This window comes from Schistocerca gregaria, chromosome 6 (genome assembly GCF_023897955.1).
Source record: "Schistocerca gregaria isolate iqSchGreg1 chromosome 6, iqSchGreg1.2, whole genome shotgun sequence".
Lineage (NCBI taxonomy): Eukaryota > Metazoa > Arthropoda > Insecta > Orthoptera > Acrididae > Schistocerca > Schistocerca gregaria.
In genome coordinates this window covers 489,619,976-489,634,639 of record NC_064925.1, presented here as the reverse complement: position 1 = coordinate 489,634,639, position 14,664 = coordinate 489,619,976, and the positions used below count along the sequence as shown (strand labels likewise).

The window sequence follows — 14,664 nt, the reverse complement described above, 5'->3', positions numbered from 1 at the left end:
TAAGACTGAGATTTAGGAACCAGGTTTTAAACTGTAAGACATGTCCAGGGGCAGATGTGGACTCTGACCACAATCTATTGGTTATGACCTGTAGATTAAAACTGAAGAAACTGCAAAAAGGTGGGAATTTAGAAGATGGGACCTGGATAACCTGACTAAACCAGAGGTTGTACAGAGTTTCAGGGAGAGCATAAGGGAACAATAGATAGGAATGGGGGAAAGAAATACAGTAGAAGAAGAATGGGTAGCTCTGAGGGATGAAGTAGTAAAGGCAGCAGAGGATCAAATAGGTAAAAAGACGAGGGCTAGTAGAAATCCTTGGGTAACAGAAGAAATATTGAATTTAATTGATGAAAGGAGAAAATATAAAAATGCAGTAAATGAAGCAGGCAAAAAGGAATACAAACGTCTCAAAAATGAGATCGACAGGAAGTGCAAAATGGCTAAACAGGGATGGCTAGAAAACAAATATAAGGATGTAGAGGCTTATCTCACTAGGGGTAAGATAGATACCACCTACAGGAAAATTAAAGAGACCTTTGGAGAAAAGAATGTATGAATATCAAGAGCTCAGATGGGAACCCAGTTCTAAGCAAAGTAGGGAAAGTAGAAAATTGGAAGGAGTATATAGAGGGTCTATACAAGGACGATGTACTTGAGGACAATATTATGGAAATGGAAGAGGATGTAGATGAAGATGAAATGGGAGATACGATAATGCATGAAGAGTTTGACAGAGCACTGAAAGACCTCAGTCGAAACAAGGCCCCGGGAGTAGACAACATTCCATTGGAACTACTGACGGCCTTGGGAGAGCCAGTCCTGACAAAACTTTACCATCTGGTGAGCAAGATGTATGAGACAGGCGAAATACCCCCAGACCTCAAGAATAATATAATAATTCCAATCCCAAAGAAAGCAGGTGCTGACAGATGTGAAAATTACCGAACTATCAGTCTCAGCTGCAAAATACTAACGCGAATTCTTTACAGACGAATGGAAAAACTAGTAGCAGCGGACCTCGGGGAAGAAACCATTGTTAATAGAAGAAATACTTCACTTGATCATGAAAGAAGGAAAAACAAAAATATTCAGGGAAATTCAGGTATACAGAAATACAAAATGTTTAGGAACGGAGTACGTAGGAAGTGCAGGGAAGCTAAGGCGAAATGACTCCATGACAAATGCGAAGAAATCTAGAAAGAAATGATTGTTGGAAGAATTGACTCAGTATGCAGAAAAGTAAAAACAATCTTCAGTCAAATTAGAAGTAAGGGTGGTAACATTAAGAGTGCAACTAGAATTGCACCGGTAAATGCAGAGGAGAGAGCAGATAGGTGGAAGGAGTATATTGAATGCCACTACGAGGGGAAGAGTTGTCTAATGTGATAGAAGAAGAAACAGGAGTCGATATGGAAGAGGTAGCGAATCCAGTATCAGAATCAGAATTTGAAAGAGCTGCGGAAGACTCATGACAAAATAAGGCAGAAGGGATTGATAACTTTCCATCAGAATTTCTCAAATTATTGGGAAAGTAGCAATAAAACGACCATTCAAATTGGTGTGTAGAATGTATGAGACTGGCGGTATACCGTCCGAGTTTCAGTAATATATCATCCACACAGTTCCGAAGATTGCAAGTGCTCACAAGTGCAAGAATTATCGTACAATTAGCGTAACATCTCATGCGTCCAAATTGCTGACAAGTATAATATACAGAAGAACGGAAAGAAAATTAAGGATTGTATTAGATGACGATCAGTTTGGCTTTAGGAAAGGTAAAGGCACCAGAGAGGCAGATCTCACGTTGTGGTTGATAACGGAAGCAAGACTAAAGATAAATCAAGACACATTCGTAGGATTTCTTGACCTGCTAAATGCGTTCGACAATGTTAACTGGCGAAAGATGTTCGAAATTCCGAGGAAAAAGAGATATCTACTAGTATCGAACATAAGCCTTAATTTGAGGAAGAAATTTCTGAGAATGTATGTGTGGAGCACAGCGTTGGATGGCAGTGAAACACGGACTGTGGGAAAACCGGAACAGAAGAGAATCGAGGCATTTGGGATCTAGTGCTACAGGCGAATGTTGAAAATAGGTGGACTGATAAGAAAAGGAATGAGGAGGGTCTGCGTAGAAATTAAGAGAAAAAGAATATATGGGGAACATTGACAAGAAGAAGGGAGATGACAGGACATTAGGGGTAACTTCCATGGTACTGAGGGACCTGTAGAGGGTAAAAAATGTAGAGGAGCACAGAGACTGGAATACATAAATAACTGAGGACGTAGGTTGCAAATGTTACTCGAAGATAAAGGCAACATCAAACCAGTCACAAGACTGATAATTTAAAAGAGGGAGAAGGAGAGAGAGAGAGAGAGAGAAAAATGTTCAGGGATCTTGATTGTCAATGTTTGGCAGAAAGGCGAGTAGGTCTCATGAAAAGATGTGTAAATTTAGAGGACAGGTATCTGATGAAGCGGTTGGTAGCACCATCTTGTATCTCTCGTAGCACCATGAGAAAAAAATAAGAGGGATTTGAGTGCGTTCTGGGATATTTAGACAGTTATTTTCCCAGAGTTCGATGCGCACATGGCATATGATAGAAAATGCCTGATGCTGCTACGAACTAGCACTAGGTGGCATCAGCGTAACTTCTGGTTTAACATTCTCTGCTCGCGACGATTTACTGCACTGACACAGATTTTTGACAGTTAGTGGCGACGGTGAGGCTGCATTCATCGAAAAACAGCGATGTTAACGTGATAAAAATTTTTGAGATCGGTCTTTACTGTGGCTGTTACGCGTTATAAGGAATGCTGCTATATAAGTTTCAGGTTTTATGTTATGAGGTCATAGCGCAACAGTATCACGGTATCAGTGCAGAGATCATGACCCACCAACTGTCCGAATGTGTGATTTATCTAATTTCAGCAAGATGTTTCGGGAAGTCTTGACGCAGTTAACATGTTCCATAAACAAGGACACAGCACGTATGATTATTTTGCATTATTTCACTTATTAACATGCACGTATTTGGTATGTGTATACGTTGTCAGTGTAGTATTACACTTAAAAATATTACGCCTTTAGGCACAGTAAAAACACGCAAGCAGCAAAAAAGCATTATTCGACATAAAAGACCCTCCTTTCTACATGCCATGCTGTAGCGGTTGTAATTAATGGTGGTTACGATGAAATGAACACCTTTAGCTGTTTAGAGGTGTTGACATACGTCAACGGGGACGGATGCAAATATGTGCCCTGACCGGGACTCGAACCCGGGATCTCCTCTTTCATGGCAGACGCTCTACCCATCTGAGCCACCGAGGACACAGAGGACAGCGCGACTGCAGGAATTTATCTCTGGCACGCCTCCCGCGAAACCCACATTCTCAACGTATTGTCCCGCACTACATTCGTACTGCCCCCGCCCATTATACTCATTACTCGCGGCGCGTTGCCGATTCCCGTAAGAGTTAGGGCACTGTGTGTGCATTCGCACAGAAGAAGGAGATGGCCAAGTGGCCGGTGAGCCTTATACTAAGATGGTATCTGTTCTTTCAGACATGTCCGAAAGAACAGATACCATCGGTGACCATGCAGCTCGTTAGAATGAAATTACAATGAAATGAACACCCTTAGCTGCTTACAGGCGTTGACATACGTCAATTGGGACAGATGAAAATGTAGCGCTATCCTCTGTGTCCTCGGTGGCTCAGATGGATAGAGCGTCTGCCATGTAAGCAGGAGAATCCGGCTTTGAGTCCCGGTCGGGGCACACATTTTCATCTGTCCCCGTTGACGTATGTCAACGCTTGTAGGCAGCTGAGGGTGTTCATTTCATTGTAATTTCATTCTAACGAGCTGCATGGTCACCGATGGTATCTGTTCTTTCGGACATGTCCGAAAGGACAGATACCATCTTAGTATATTAATGGTGGTGCCTGATACTCTCAGGGAACTCAGTTCACTGTCTAACGAAAGTCAACCGCCATTTGCCTACCAAAGACTGCAATACCACCTGTCGAATCAAACACCTTTGAACATCTGTATTTCTATGAAATAGCAAATACGCGTCACAGACAAGTTGAATATATTGCATTTAAAAGAAAAAAAGTTGGTTGTCATCAGATTTAGAGGAACTAGAAATACGAGGGTTGGGCCGGCCGGGATGGCCTAGCGGTTCTAGGCGCTACAGTCTGGAACCGCGCGACCGCTACGGTCGCAGGTTCGAATCCTACCTCGGGCATGGATGTATTTGATGCCCTTCGGTTAGTTAGGTTTAAGTAGTTCTTAGTTCTAGGGGACTGATGACCTCAGCAGTTAAGTCCCATAGTGCTCAGAGCCATTTGAACCATTTTAGAATACGATGATTCTCCAGAAAGTAAGTTCCGATCCGTCGCGAAATGGAAGCCACGAGCAAAATTCGCTAAAGCTTTGCACAGATGTGTTGGACAATGTCTCTAGTATGCCTGCCGATCGTGTCGCGTCAGTTTTGAGTGAACAGTGAGGACGTAAAGATGCGTAGCGAATATCGTCTCCCGCCTGCGTCATGCAGCCCACATAACACAACTGTCGAGCAGTTCCTTCTTGATGCCAGTTCTCGACCGCACACTGAAGGGGCAATGAAGACGCTCCTGCAGCGTTTCCGATGAGAAGTGTTTGATCACCCACAATACAGTCCTTAATTGGCTCCCCCTGAGGCTCATCTCTGCTCACAAGGACCGCTGGCTATGAAGACAAATTTTTTCCACAGAAAACGAGCTGCAGGCAAGTGAAGATAACTGGCCGAAAGCACAGGCGGCTGCTTTTTGTGACGAGGATATTGGAAAGTTGATACAGCACTACGACAACACTCGAAGTTGGAGCAGCGACTACGTGTGTAGAGAACTAGGTGGAAGGTGTACCTAACTGTTGAAAATAAAACGTTTCTGGTTTTCACTGTGGTTTCCATTTTGAGACCGATAGCAACTTACTTTCTGGCAACTCTACTACTTTTCGCTTTCAGACATGAACTAATCACCGTGTTACTCGAAATGAGAGAAATGTCAGTTGGGCATCTCTGGGCCTACGATAGCAATGTTCGTGGGAAAATAAATTATAATACGTCAAACGACTTGTAATCGACGAGTGCAGCTTATGTTTCCCAATGAACGAATGAACATGTTTAAAAGCAGAAACGATCGTTAGAAATTTGCCAAAAAATAAAATGGAAATTATTTACTCAGCTGAAAAGATAGTTTCATTATGAAGACGGTCCCTCCATTTCTGTAACTCGTTGGGTTAGGTTTACTTGAAAAAAAAAAAGTTTGTCATATATATTATTCAGATTATCGCATCAAGCCACCGTGTAAATTCTTGTTTGAGTTTTAAAATTTTAACGTCCATAATAGATGAAGAGTGCTATTTATTTATATCACGATAGGACTCCCATACCGGTGAAAAGAAAACGTATGAAATGAAATTTCGTCGGGAAAAATCGGTACCGCAATCAAATGTAAGTGAATTTCTTGGATGTTTTGATACAGACTGCGAATACTGTTTACCTGTCCGTACTGGGCGCTGGCGTATCTCGGACCGTCCAACTGCACAACAGTTCTTGCAGTTGCATACTGGTGCTCGGTGAGCCATTAGAGACTGCGTTCCGCGTATTTGCCTTATACAGCAGCTGCAGTTGCAGTGTTTGCTCTCAAAACAAGTGCGCGCTGTATTTACTTGCTGCATCTGTGTACGAGCAGAACTGTAACCGGCGATCTGGCGCCTCAGGTGGCGCAAGTGGTGCATATACTCGTGGTATGGGAAAAGGAGCGTTATTTCCGTACACTGTAGCATAAGAACCTCAATTTACTTCTGAACTACAATCTGACAGTTAACTCTGTTTAAAGCACTTCCAAAGCACCGAAGGAAAGATTCACTTTATCGCTGCTCACAGCCCCTAAGTAATAATCGGTATCGGATCGAGAGAACATACACAAGTGTTTGTGAGTGTGGCGCAGCTGAGATACAAAGATCACGAATTATTTATATTTGCCAAATACACGCGGTTAGACTCTGAAGGGAGCCAGATCTCAAAAACGAAACAGATTTTTCGCTGAATACGAGACAAATATAACTGAAACACTTCGTAATCATTCGTTTGTTTCCTGATTCCCTAACAACAAGAGTGTTTTCAGAACAAATTGTGGAACTGGCTTCCGCTCGTTTGCACAAACTACAGATTTTGTCTTGTGTTACTGTTCTTGCCCGAACACGTTTCAACACATTTATGTTATCTTCGGTGGGTTTTTGTTTTACTGAACTCTTAACTGCAAGTGCCGGCCGCGGTGGCCGATCGGTTCTAGGCGCTTCAGTCCGTAACCGCGCGACTGCTACGGTCGCAGGTTCGAATCCTACCTCGGGCATGGATGTTGTGATGTCCTTAGCTTAGTTAGGTTTAAGTAGTTCTAAGTTCTAGGGGATTTATGACGTGAGAAGTTGTCCCATAGTGCTCAGAGCCGTTTTTGATATTTACGAAAATGTTGCGTTACGTATGATTTCTATCCAAATTGCTGTAAGAATGAGAATTTTTGAAAATGTCAAAGAGCTTTGTTTTTCCTTAGAAACTCTCAAGATTCCTCGTGTATGCGGGAAAATTGCGTTCATTCGATGTACTAGATGCCGTTATAATTTGTGTTTTTCCATGTCTGTATGAAAAATATCATCCCGCAACTTGTGACGTCTAAAGCACAACCGACGATTAATCGTACATGACTCCCATGTTCTGGCTTTTAGCAACTTATTGTATTAATGAATAAAGTTGTTTGCCGGCCGGAGTGGCCGTGCGGTTCTAGGCGCTACATTCTGGAACCGCGTGTCCGCTACGGCCGCAGGTTCGAATCCTGCCTCGGGCATGGATGTGTGTGATGTCCTTAGGTTAGTTAGGTTTAAGTAGTTCTAAGTTCTAGGGGACTGATGACCACAGCAGTTAAGTCCCATAGTGCTCAGAGCCATTTGAACCATTTAAACCAATAAAGTTGTTTGCATCTTTATTTATCGAAATTAGAATTATCTATTAATACCTTCAGCTGCTGACGGGCGTCGATGTATATCAACGTCGGCTGGTGAAAATCTGTGCCCCGACCAGGACTCGAACCCGGGATCTGCTGCTCACATGGCTGTCGCTCTATCCATCTCAGCCACCGAAAGCACCGTAGAGAGTGCGACTGCAGGGACTATCTCGCGCACCCCTCCCTCGAGACCCACATTCTCGCCTTAGATGTCCACATACTACATTTGTAGTGTCTCCACCCAACACACTCATTACTCGTAGAACACATTCTTACCAAGTCCCGTAAGAGTTCGGGTAATATGTGTGCATTCGCACAGAAGAAGAAGGTCATGGCCATTATTGCCAGAACTATAAAGGGTATTACAAAAAGGTACGGCCAAACTTTCAGGAAACATTCCTCCCACACATTTTATTACTTCTCTTCAAATCACATTAATCATGGAATGGAAACACACAGCAACAGAACGAACCAGCGTGACTTCAAATTGTCCTCCGTTAGCGAGGATACATGCATCCACCCTCCGTCGCATAGAATCCCTGATGCGCTGATGCAGCCCTGGAGAATGACGTATTGTATCGCAGCCGTCCACAATACGAGCACGAAGAGTCTCTACATTTGGTACCGGGGTTGCGTAGACAGGAGCTTTCAAATGCCCCCACAAATGAAAGTCCAGAGGGTTGAGGTCAGAAGAGCGTGGAGGCCATGGAATTGGTCCGCCTCTACCAATCCATCGGTCGCCGAATCTGTTGTTGAGAAGCGTACGAGTAATTCGACTGAAATGTGCAGGAGCTCCATCGTGCATGAACCACATGTTGAGTCGCACTTGTAAAGGCACATGTTCTAGCAGCACAGGTAGAGTATACCGTATGAAATCATGATAACATGTTCCAGTGAGCGTAGGTGGAAGAACATAGGGGCCCAATCAAGACATCATCAACAATGCCTGCCCAAACGTTCACAGAAAATCTGTATTGATGACGTGATTGCGCAATTGCGTGCGGATTTTCCTCAGCCCACACGTGTTGATTGTGAAAATTTATAATTTGATCACGCTGGAATGGAGCCTCATTCGTAAAGAGGACATTTGCACTGAAGTGAGGATTGACACTTTGTTGGATGAACCATTCGCAGAAGTGTACCCGTGGGGGCCAATCAGCTGCTGATAGTGCCTGCACACGCTGTACATGGTGCGGAAACAACTGGTTCTCCCGTAGCACTCTCCATACAGTGACGTGGTCAACGTTACCTTGTACAGCAGCAACTTCTCTTACGCTGACATTAGGGTTATCGTCAACTGCTCGAAGAATTGCTTCGTCCATTGCAGGTGTCTTCGTCGTTCTAGGTCTTTCCCCGTCGCGAGTCATAGGCTGGAATGTTCCGTGCTCCCTAAGACGCCGATCAATTGCTTCGAACGTCTTCCTGTCGGGACACCTGCAGTTTTGGAAATCTGTCTCGATACAAACGTACCGCGCCACGGCTACTGCCCCGTGCTAATCCATACATGAAATGGGCATCTGCCAACTCCGCATTTGCAAACATTGCATTGACTGCAAAACCACGTTTGTGATGAACACTAACCTGTTGATGCTACGTACTGATGTGCTTGATGCTAGTACTGTGGAGCAATGAGTCACATGTCAACACAAGCACCGAAGTCAACATTACCTTCCTTCAATTGGGCCAACTGGCGGTGAATCGAGGAAGCACAGTACATACTGACGAAACTAAAATGAGCTCTAACATGGATATTAAGCGTTTCCGGACACATGTCCACATAACATCTTTTCTTTATTTGTGTGTGAGGAATGTTTCCTGAAAGTTTGGCTGTACCTTTTTGTAACACCTTGTATACTTACATGGATGTGGTGTCTGTTCTTTCGGACATGTCCGAAAGGCCAGACACCATATGCATAGAAGTATATTTATTTATCGAAAATGTTATATGTATGAAATAATTTGACTAGTGTTGAAGAAAATAAATTAAGAAAACGTGAACGGAACCAGATATAATAATCCACCGATTACGGAACTTGAATGCTAAGCACTTGACCGCCGCTATGTCGTGCTCTGGGTTGCAAAGCAGCGGTAGAGCATTGACGGGTTAAACTTCTCTTGCGATGTTATCGAAGTCGCCCAAGTAGTATCCCTTACTACTTGCACATTATGTTGTTATAATTGACTACTAAAAAGTGTACAAAGTTTGAAGTAAATCTGTGACCCGAACGTCGTGGCCCCATCTTATCAGTAAGCTGTTTGCATCTCTTGCCTTGTGGACTTGTTTGTCGAGTCTCCCGTTTTGGGCACGGCGCAGAGTGTTTGGTGGTCGTTGTCGTGGACAGAGAGTGCTGGACCATATCCTCTCTTTTCTCAACTTGATTATATTGTTTGTTTTAATTAGTGCACCAGTGGATGCTGACCTTGTGTTTGTAATACTTGTTTTGTTTGTGTAGTAGCTGAGCCATGGCGCTCGTCACTGGCGCGCCAGTCTCTTGGATGTCTATTATCGATCCTTCGATGGTTCTTATCTTTGCTTGCCTTGTTGTTTTCCGCATTCGCGGGGCGAGTGGCAGTTGACGTTTGCTCGGGCTACCTGCTGAGACGCCACGAGGTACGAGGTGGAAGCAACCACGTATATGTGGAGTTGGTTGTACGTGGTCTGCCGGTTCAGAACGGAGGATATGCGTTGGCTGCCTGCCTGTCTGCTCTCCTGATTTTGCTCGCCGTGTCTTGCGACCGCCTAGCTTGGGTTGCTGCTTGGTGTATCCTACACGAGCCATACCGGACGTTCAGAGAAGCCAGCAGAAGTTAAGCAGCTTTATGTTTCTTTAAAGAGAAGGAGCAAATGTATAAGACCTTTTGAAACCAATTTTGGTGGCCTCTTGAGTGTGGCCTTCGCGTTTACACTGCCTTTAGGGAGAGCTAATTCTTTTAAATTGAAATAGTTGGGGTTCCCTGTCCTTTATGATCTTTTCGGGGGTTTATTTGAATTTTCTCTTTGGCGTTCCTTCCTTGTGCTTGGTTAAATGTTTACTTGTATAGCGGGAAGTGAGTCCTGGTTAAAATTCGGAGAAGGTGCTTGATGTTACTGCCGCTTCCGCATTTGTCTTTTCAGTTAAGTGTTGTCATCGCTTCGAGCGACCTGGTGTCACTCCTCGTTAATTAATGCTGGTTTATGTGTACTTAATTTTGAATTGGCCATTTGAATTAATATTTTGGAGCGCAGTATAGCACTAAGGCAACCTCATTGTATACCACCTTGTGCCCCGGTCTAGTACCTTAATTTTCAGTGGCACGAGTTAGCTCCGCTACCGGTTTTACAAATGTACTCCCTTCAAAATCTTGTCTTGTATACGTTTGCCCCATGTTTGTCTGGGAACACAGAGATGAGCTTTAGTGTGACTTCAGTGCTAGTCAGTTAATGGAATCTCCATTTTGACTTGGCTTCCACTGAAGAGTTTCAGTGTTTGATTTGTTATTCATTTAATTACTGTGAGTTTGTTTATTTAATGGGGATCAAGAGATTTAAAGACTGTTGGTATTAACTCCCCTAGTTGCGGGGTGTTGCTAATTCGTTCCAAATGGCCTACTACTTATTCAATGACAAGGCTGTTGATTACTTGGTTACTGTGAGTACAAATTCACGCTCTTTATTTGTTACCGAAATTGTTGAAAAATGTGTGTCGTGATTCAATTACCAGCTACGTGTTTGAGCTAAATTGATATAAACCTTACATTGCCTCCTTAGAATTTGTTGCCAGCAGAAACCCTTAAGACAACTAAGTTTTGTCACTGCTTATGTTAAGCTTTACTGGGAGCAATATTTCATGTAGTTAAATTTTGTCTTAAAATGTGTAGTTCTCTGGTGTAATAAACGAGTGATAAAAGAAAAAAGCAAAGGGGCCTGGTCCTTCCCATTGTGTCCTGTTTGTAACACGTATCAGTAGCAATCTGGTGCTTGTCACTCCCTCTTTTGTGGTGGGGTATGCGGTTGGCCTAGAGGATGAGTTGGTGCTGTGAAATTGAATTTGGTGGCACAAACGATTTCTGGCCCGTCCTGCTGCTCACACCAGTGCGGATTATACGCTCAATTCTCAACGAGTTCGCTGAGGCAGCACAAAGACGAGGCTTGCTAGAGCGGTATGGCACAGCGGTTGGGTAATCTACAGTGCCAAACGGAAGCAGCGACTTCAGCTGGGCTAGCGCTGGAGGACCTCTTGGGCAGCGGCGGGCTGGTTGTGGAGCGGCGCTGGGGCGTTTGTTTTGCGTCAGCGTGGCTGGCCTAGGAAGTCGCAGTTGGACGCAGCGTGGGTGGGAGTATGTTGACTGCCTCGGAGAAAAACATACGTGGATCGGGGAGCAGCATGGAAACAACCGCAATGAACTGCAGTTGACAGCGCGGGTCGTGGTGAGTTGTAATTGAGACACCATCGAGCTGGAGAAGCGTGTCTTTCTGCTAGCGTCCAGAACAAGATGGCAGCTCGTAGTCAGGGAGACAGTGGAGAGTCTGTTATCGTTGAGACAGAGCAGACCATAAAGTAACGTGTGCTTTTGCATACCTTATTTGGTACTGGTAAACATTGGTATTGGTTAGAGTTTGGCCATCTAGGTTACTATGTGATGGAGTGTGCCAGGACAGGTGGATTTGCCTCGGATGAGTTTACGTGTAAAGAAGCGTTGAGGAATCTGACTGCACCAAAACTGTTGTTAAGTGTACTTCCACTGCGTGTCATATAGTGTACCATTTTCATAGTGAGTTTGAGAAAAACGGTGAGACTGCTGTACTGTGATTGTGTATTAGAGATACGTAAGTTAAGGTGCGACATGAAGTCGCGCAGGAGCGCAACCTTAAAGAGGCTTTATGCCATTTGTAATGATCCCGATAGGAGGGAAAAGAAGTATGGAAGTATACGATACTGAGCATAGTTTACGATTTTTCAGTAAATTAAACTCAGATTAGTTAAATTTCGTACGGGTGCAATTATGATGCAATGTTTTTCAATGTCATTAATATATAATATTTCGATCCAAAAGAGATTGCAAAACAAGGTATATTTATTTAAACTGTTTTAACACGAATATTTCATTAGGAGCTGTTATGTTTTGCTCACATAGGCTTATTCAAAGTGTCAACATATGTGACTACGAAATTGCTTGTTATAAAATTTGGCCAGGAAAACCTGATTATTCACTACACTTAGTATGAAAAACAAATACGTTTAATAATACTTTTGTACTGTATACTCACGTAGTTTACATATTTGCACTTTTTAACCCCAATATTATGAAAATGAGAAAGGTCATATTGAACAGTTTGTAATCCAACTATTTCACTTGCTTGACACTTGTAATTATCTGTAAAATGCATCATTTATGGTTTTAATCTACACACCTGAGCACCAGAATCATGTGTAACTATTTTATGTAAATAATTCATTTAATAACAGTTTAACTGACTCAAAAAAAGAGATAATTTTACGATCTCTTTGGTAGGTTATAAATACGAGCACTGTCAAAGACCGGCTGGCAGTTGGCTCAGTGTAGTTGTGAAAGTCACGTCGGTCAGTGTTTTTAGTGCCTGCTAATTCCATTGTATGTAAACATGTGTGGATTGCAGAACCAAAGAGGTTGATGGAGAAGATGTAACTGTTTTGTCAGAGACGCCATGTAAAGTTTACGTGTATTTTTTTAAAAGAGGATTAAAAACCTGTGGTGACTTTTATAAAACTACTAGATGTCTCCAGCCTTACCTTTTTTAAAAATTCGGACCTCTTATAAATATATAATACCCTAGACAACAAAAGTGATGAGCTATAAACCTTATCTTTGAAACAGTATTATTCAGCGTTGTGACGACCACCCTGCGAACATCTTTGAAATGTTTTGATGAGAAGTTATATTCTCCTAAAGCAAGTGACATGTTATTTACTATCATAAAACTGAATTTTCATCATATTAAAGCAGGGGGGGGGGGGGCCGTTACACGCTGCTGAATCGACCATTAGAATAAGTATTCACATACTGCTCAAAAATAGTTGTCTACTGACGCGTTTCGAACACAGCCCATCATCAGTACAACAAAAAGGGAATTCTTCATTCAGAGTACAGAGTCACTTGTATGAGCCGTCAGCATCAGAACTCACACTGACGTTGTAGCCCCGCCTCTAGTCACTTGCTCTTTTCTAGCGAGTCAGAGTATTATCTGGGGAGCCACAACAGCAAGCCAGTCACCTCTGAAGGTGACGAGCAGATGCCTAGTAGAAACACAGTTTACTTTAAACAGTACCACGGACGCAACGTCCGGGAACTTTCCAGCAAGATTAGACAAATTACAGCTCGCCAATAAGCATTTAAGTAGTCGTTGCTTTCTTGTTCCAAATGTGAGTGGAGCTGGAAGAAGCACTAACAACGGAACCTCCCCATCACACCCCCCTCAGATTTAGTTATAAGTTGGCACAGTGGATAGGCCTTGAAAAACTGAACACCGATCAAACGAGAAAACAGGAAGAAGTTGTGTGGAACTATGGAAAAAAGCGAAATATACAAACTGAGTAGTTCATGCGCAAGATAGGCAACATCACAGGCAATTGTGAGTCCACGAGCGCCGTGGTCTCGTGGTTAGCGTGAGCAGTTCCGGAACGAGAGGTCCTTCGTTCAAGTATTTCCTCGTCTGACAAGTTTAACTTTTTTTTAGACAATTATCAAAGTTCAGTCCCTCAAACATAATCAACTTCGCTCCCCACAATTCCAGGACATGTTCAGATTTGCTTGGACATCTGCAGAATTTGCCGGTCTACGCACGGAAAAATTTGAAAACGTTAAAAACATATGTTTAGACAGAACACAGGGAAAACTGTGCTACTTTGAAACTGTTGCATTCATTTGTTGCAGCTTATGTGACAAACTCTTATGTTTTCATCACTTTTTTGGGAGTGATTATCACATCCACAAGAAAACCTAAATCGGGCAAGGTAGAACAATCCTTTCACCCATTCGCCAAGTGTACAAGTTAGCTGGGTCGACAACATATTCCTGTCATGTGACGCACATGCCGCCACCAGTGTCGTATAGAATATATCTGACGTGCTTTCCTGTGGTGGAAGCGGTTGACCTATGAACCTGCGATCAAATGTTTTCGGTTCCCGTTGGAGAAGCACGTCCTTTCGTTTCGTCTACTAATCGCATCGTTCTGCGGTGCGGTCGCAAAAAATAGACACTAAATTTATTCCAGTGAACAGAGACGTCAATAAACGGACAGATCATAACTTTGGGAAAATAAAGAAAGAAAAATTTTTCACTCGAGGGAAAACTTGAACCGAGGACCTGTCGTTCCGCAGCTGCTCACGCTAATCACGAGCCACGGCGCTCCTTGACTCTCAATTACCTGTGATGTTGCCTGTCTTCGACATGGACTACTCAGTTTGTATATTTTTCTTATTTTTTTTTTCATAGTTCCACACAAATTCCTCCTATTTTCTCGATTGATCTGTGTTCAGTTTTTCAAGGCCTATCCACTGTGCAAACTTGTAACTAAATCTGAGGGGGGTGCGATGGGGAGGTTCCCTTGTAAGAAGTGGCACAGCGTAAAATACCATACGGAATTTACTTTACAGC

General features: G+C 43.1%; 1 protein-coding gene across 3 annotated transcripts in view; it reads right to left on the bottom strand.

Annotated features, from left to right (window-relative positions):
* Positions 1-14,664, bottom strand: part of LOC126278505 (inactive dipeptidyl peptidase 10-like) — a 517,605-nt gene that overhangs the window by 212,810 nt on the left and 290,131 nt on the right. The gene's annotated exons all lie outside the window — the stretch shown is intronic.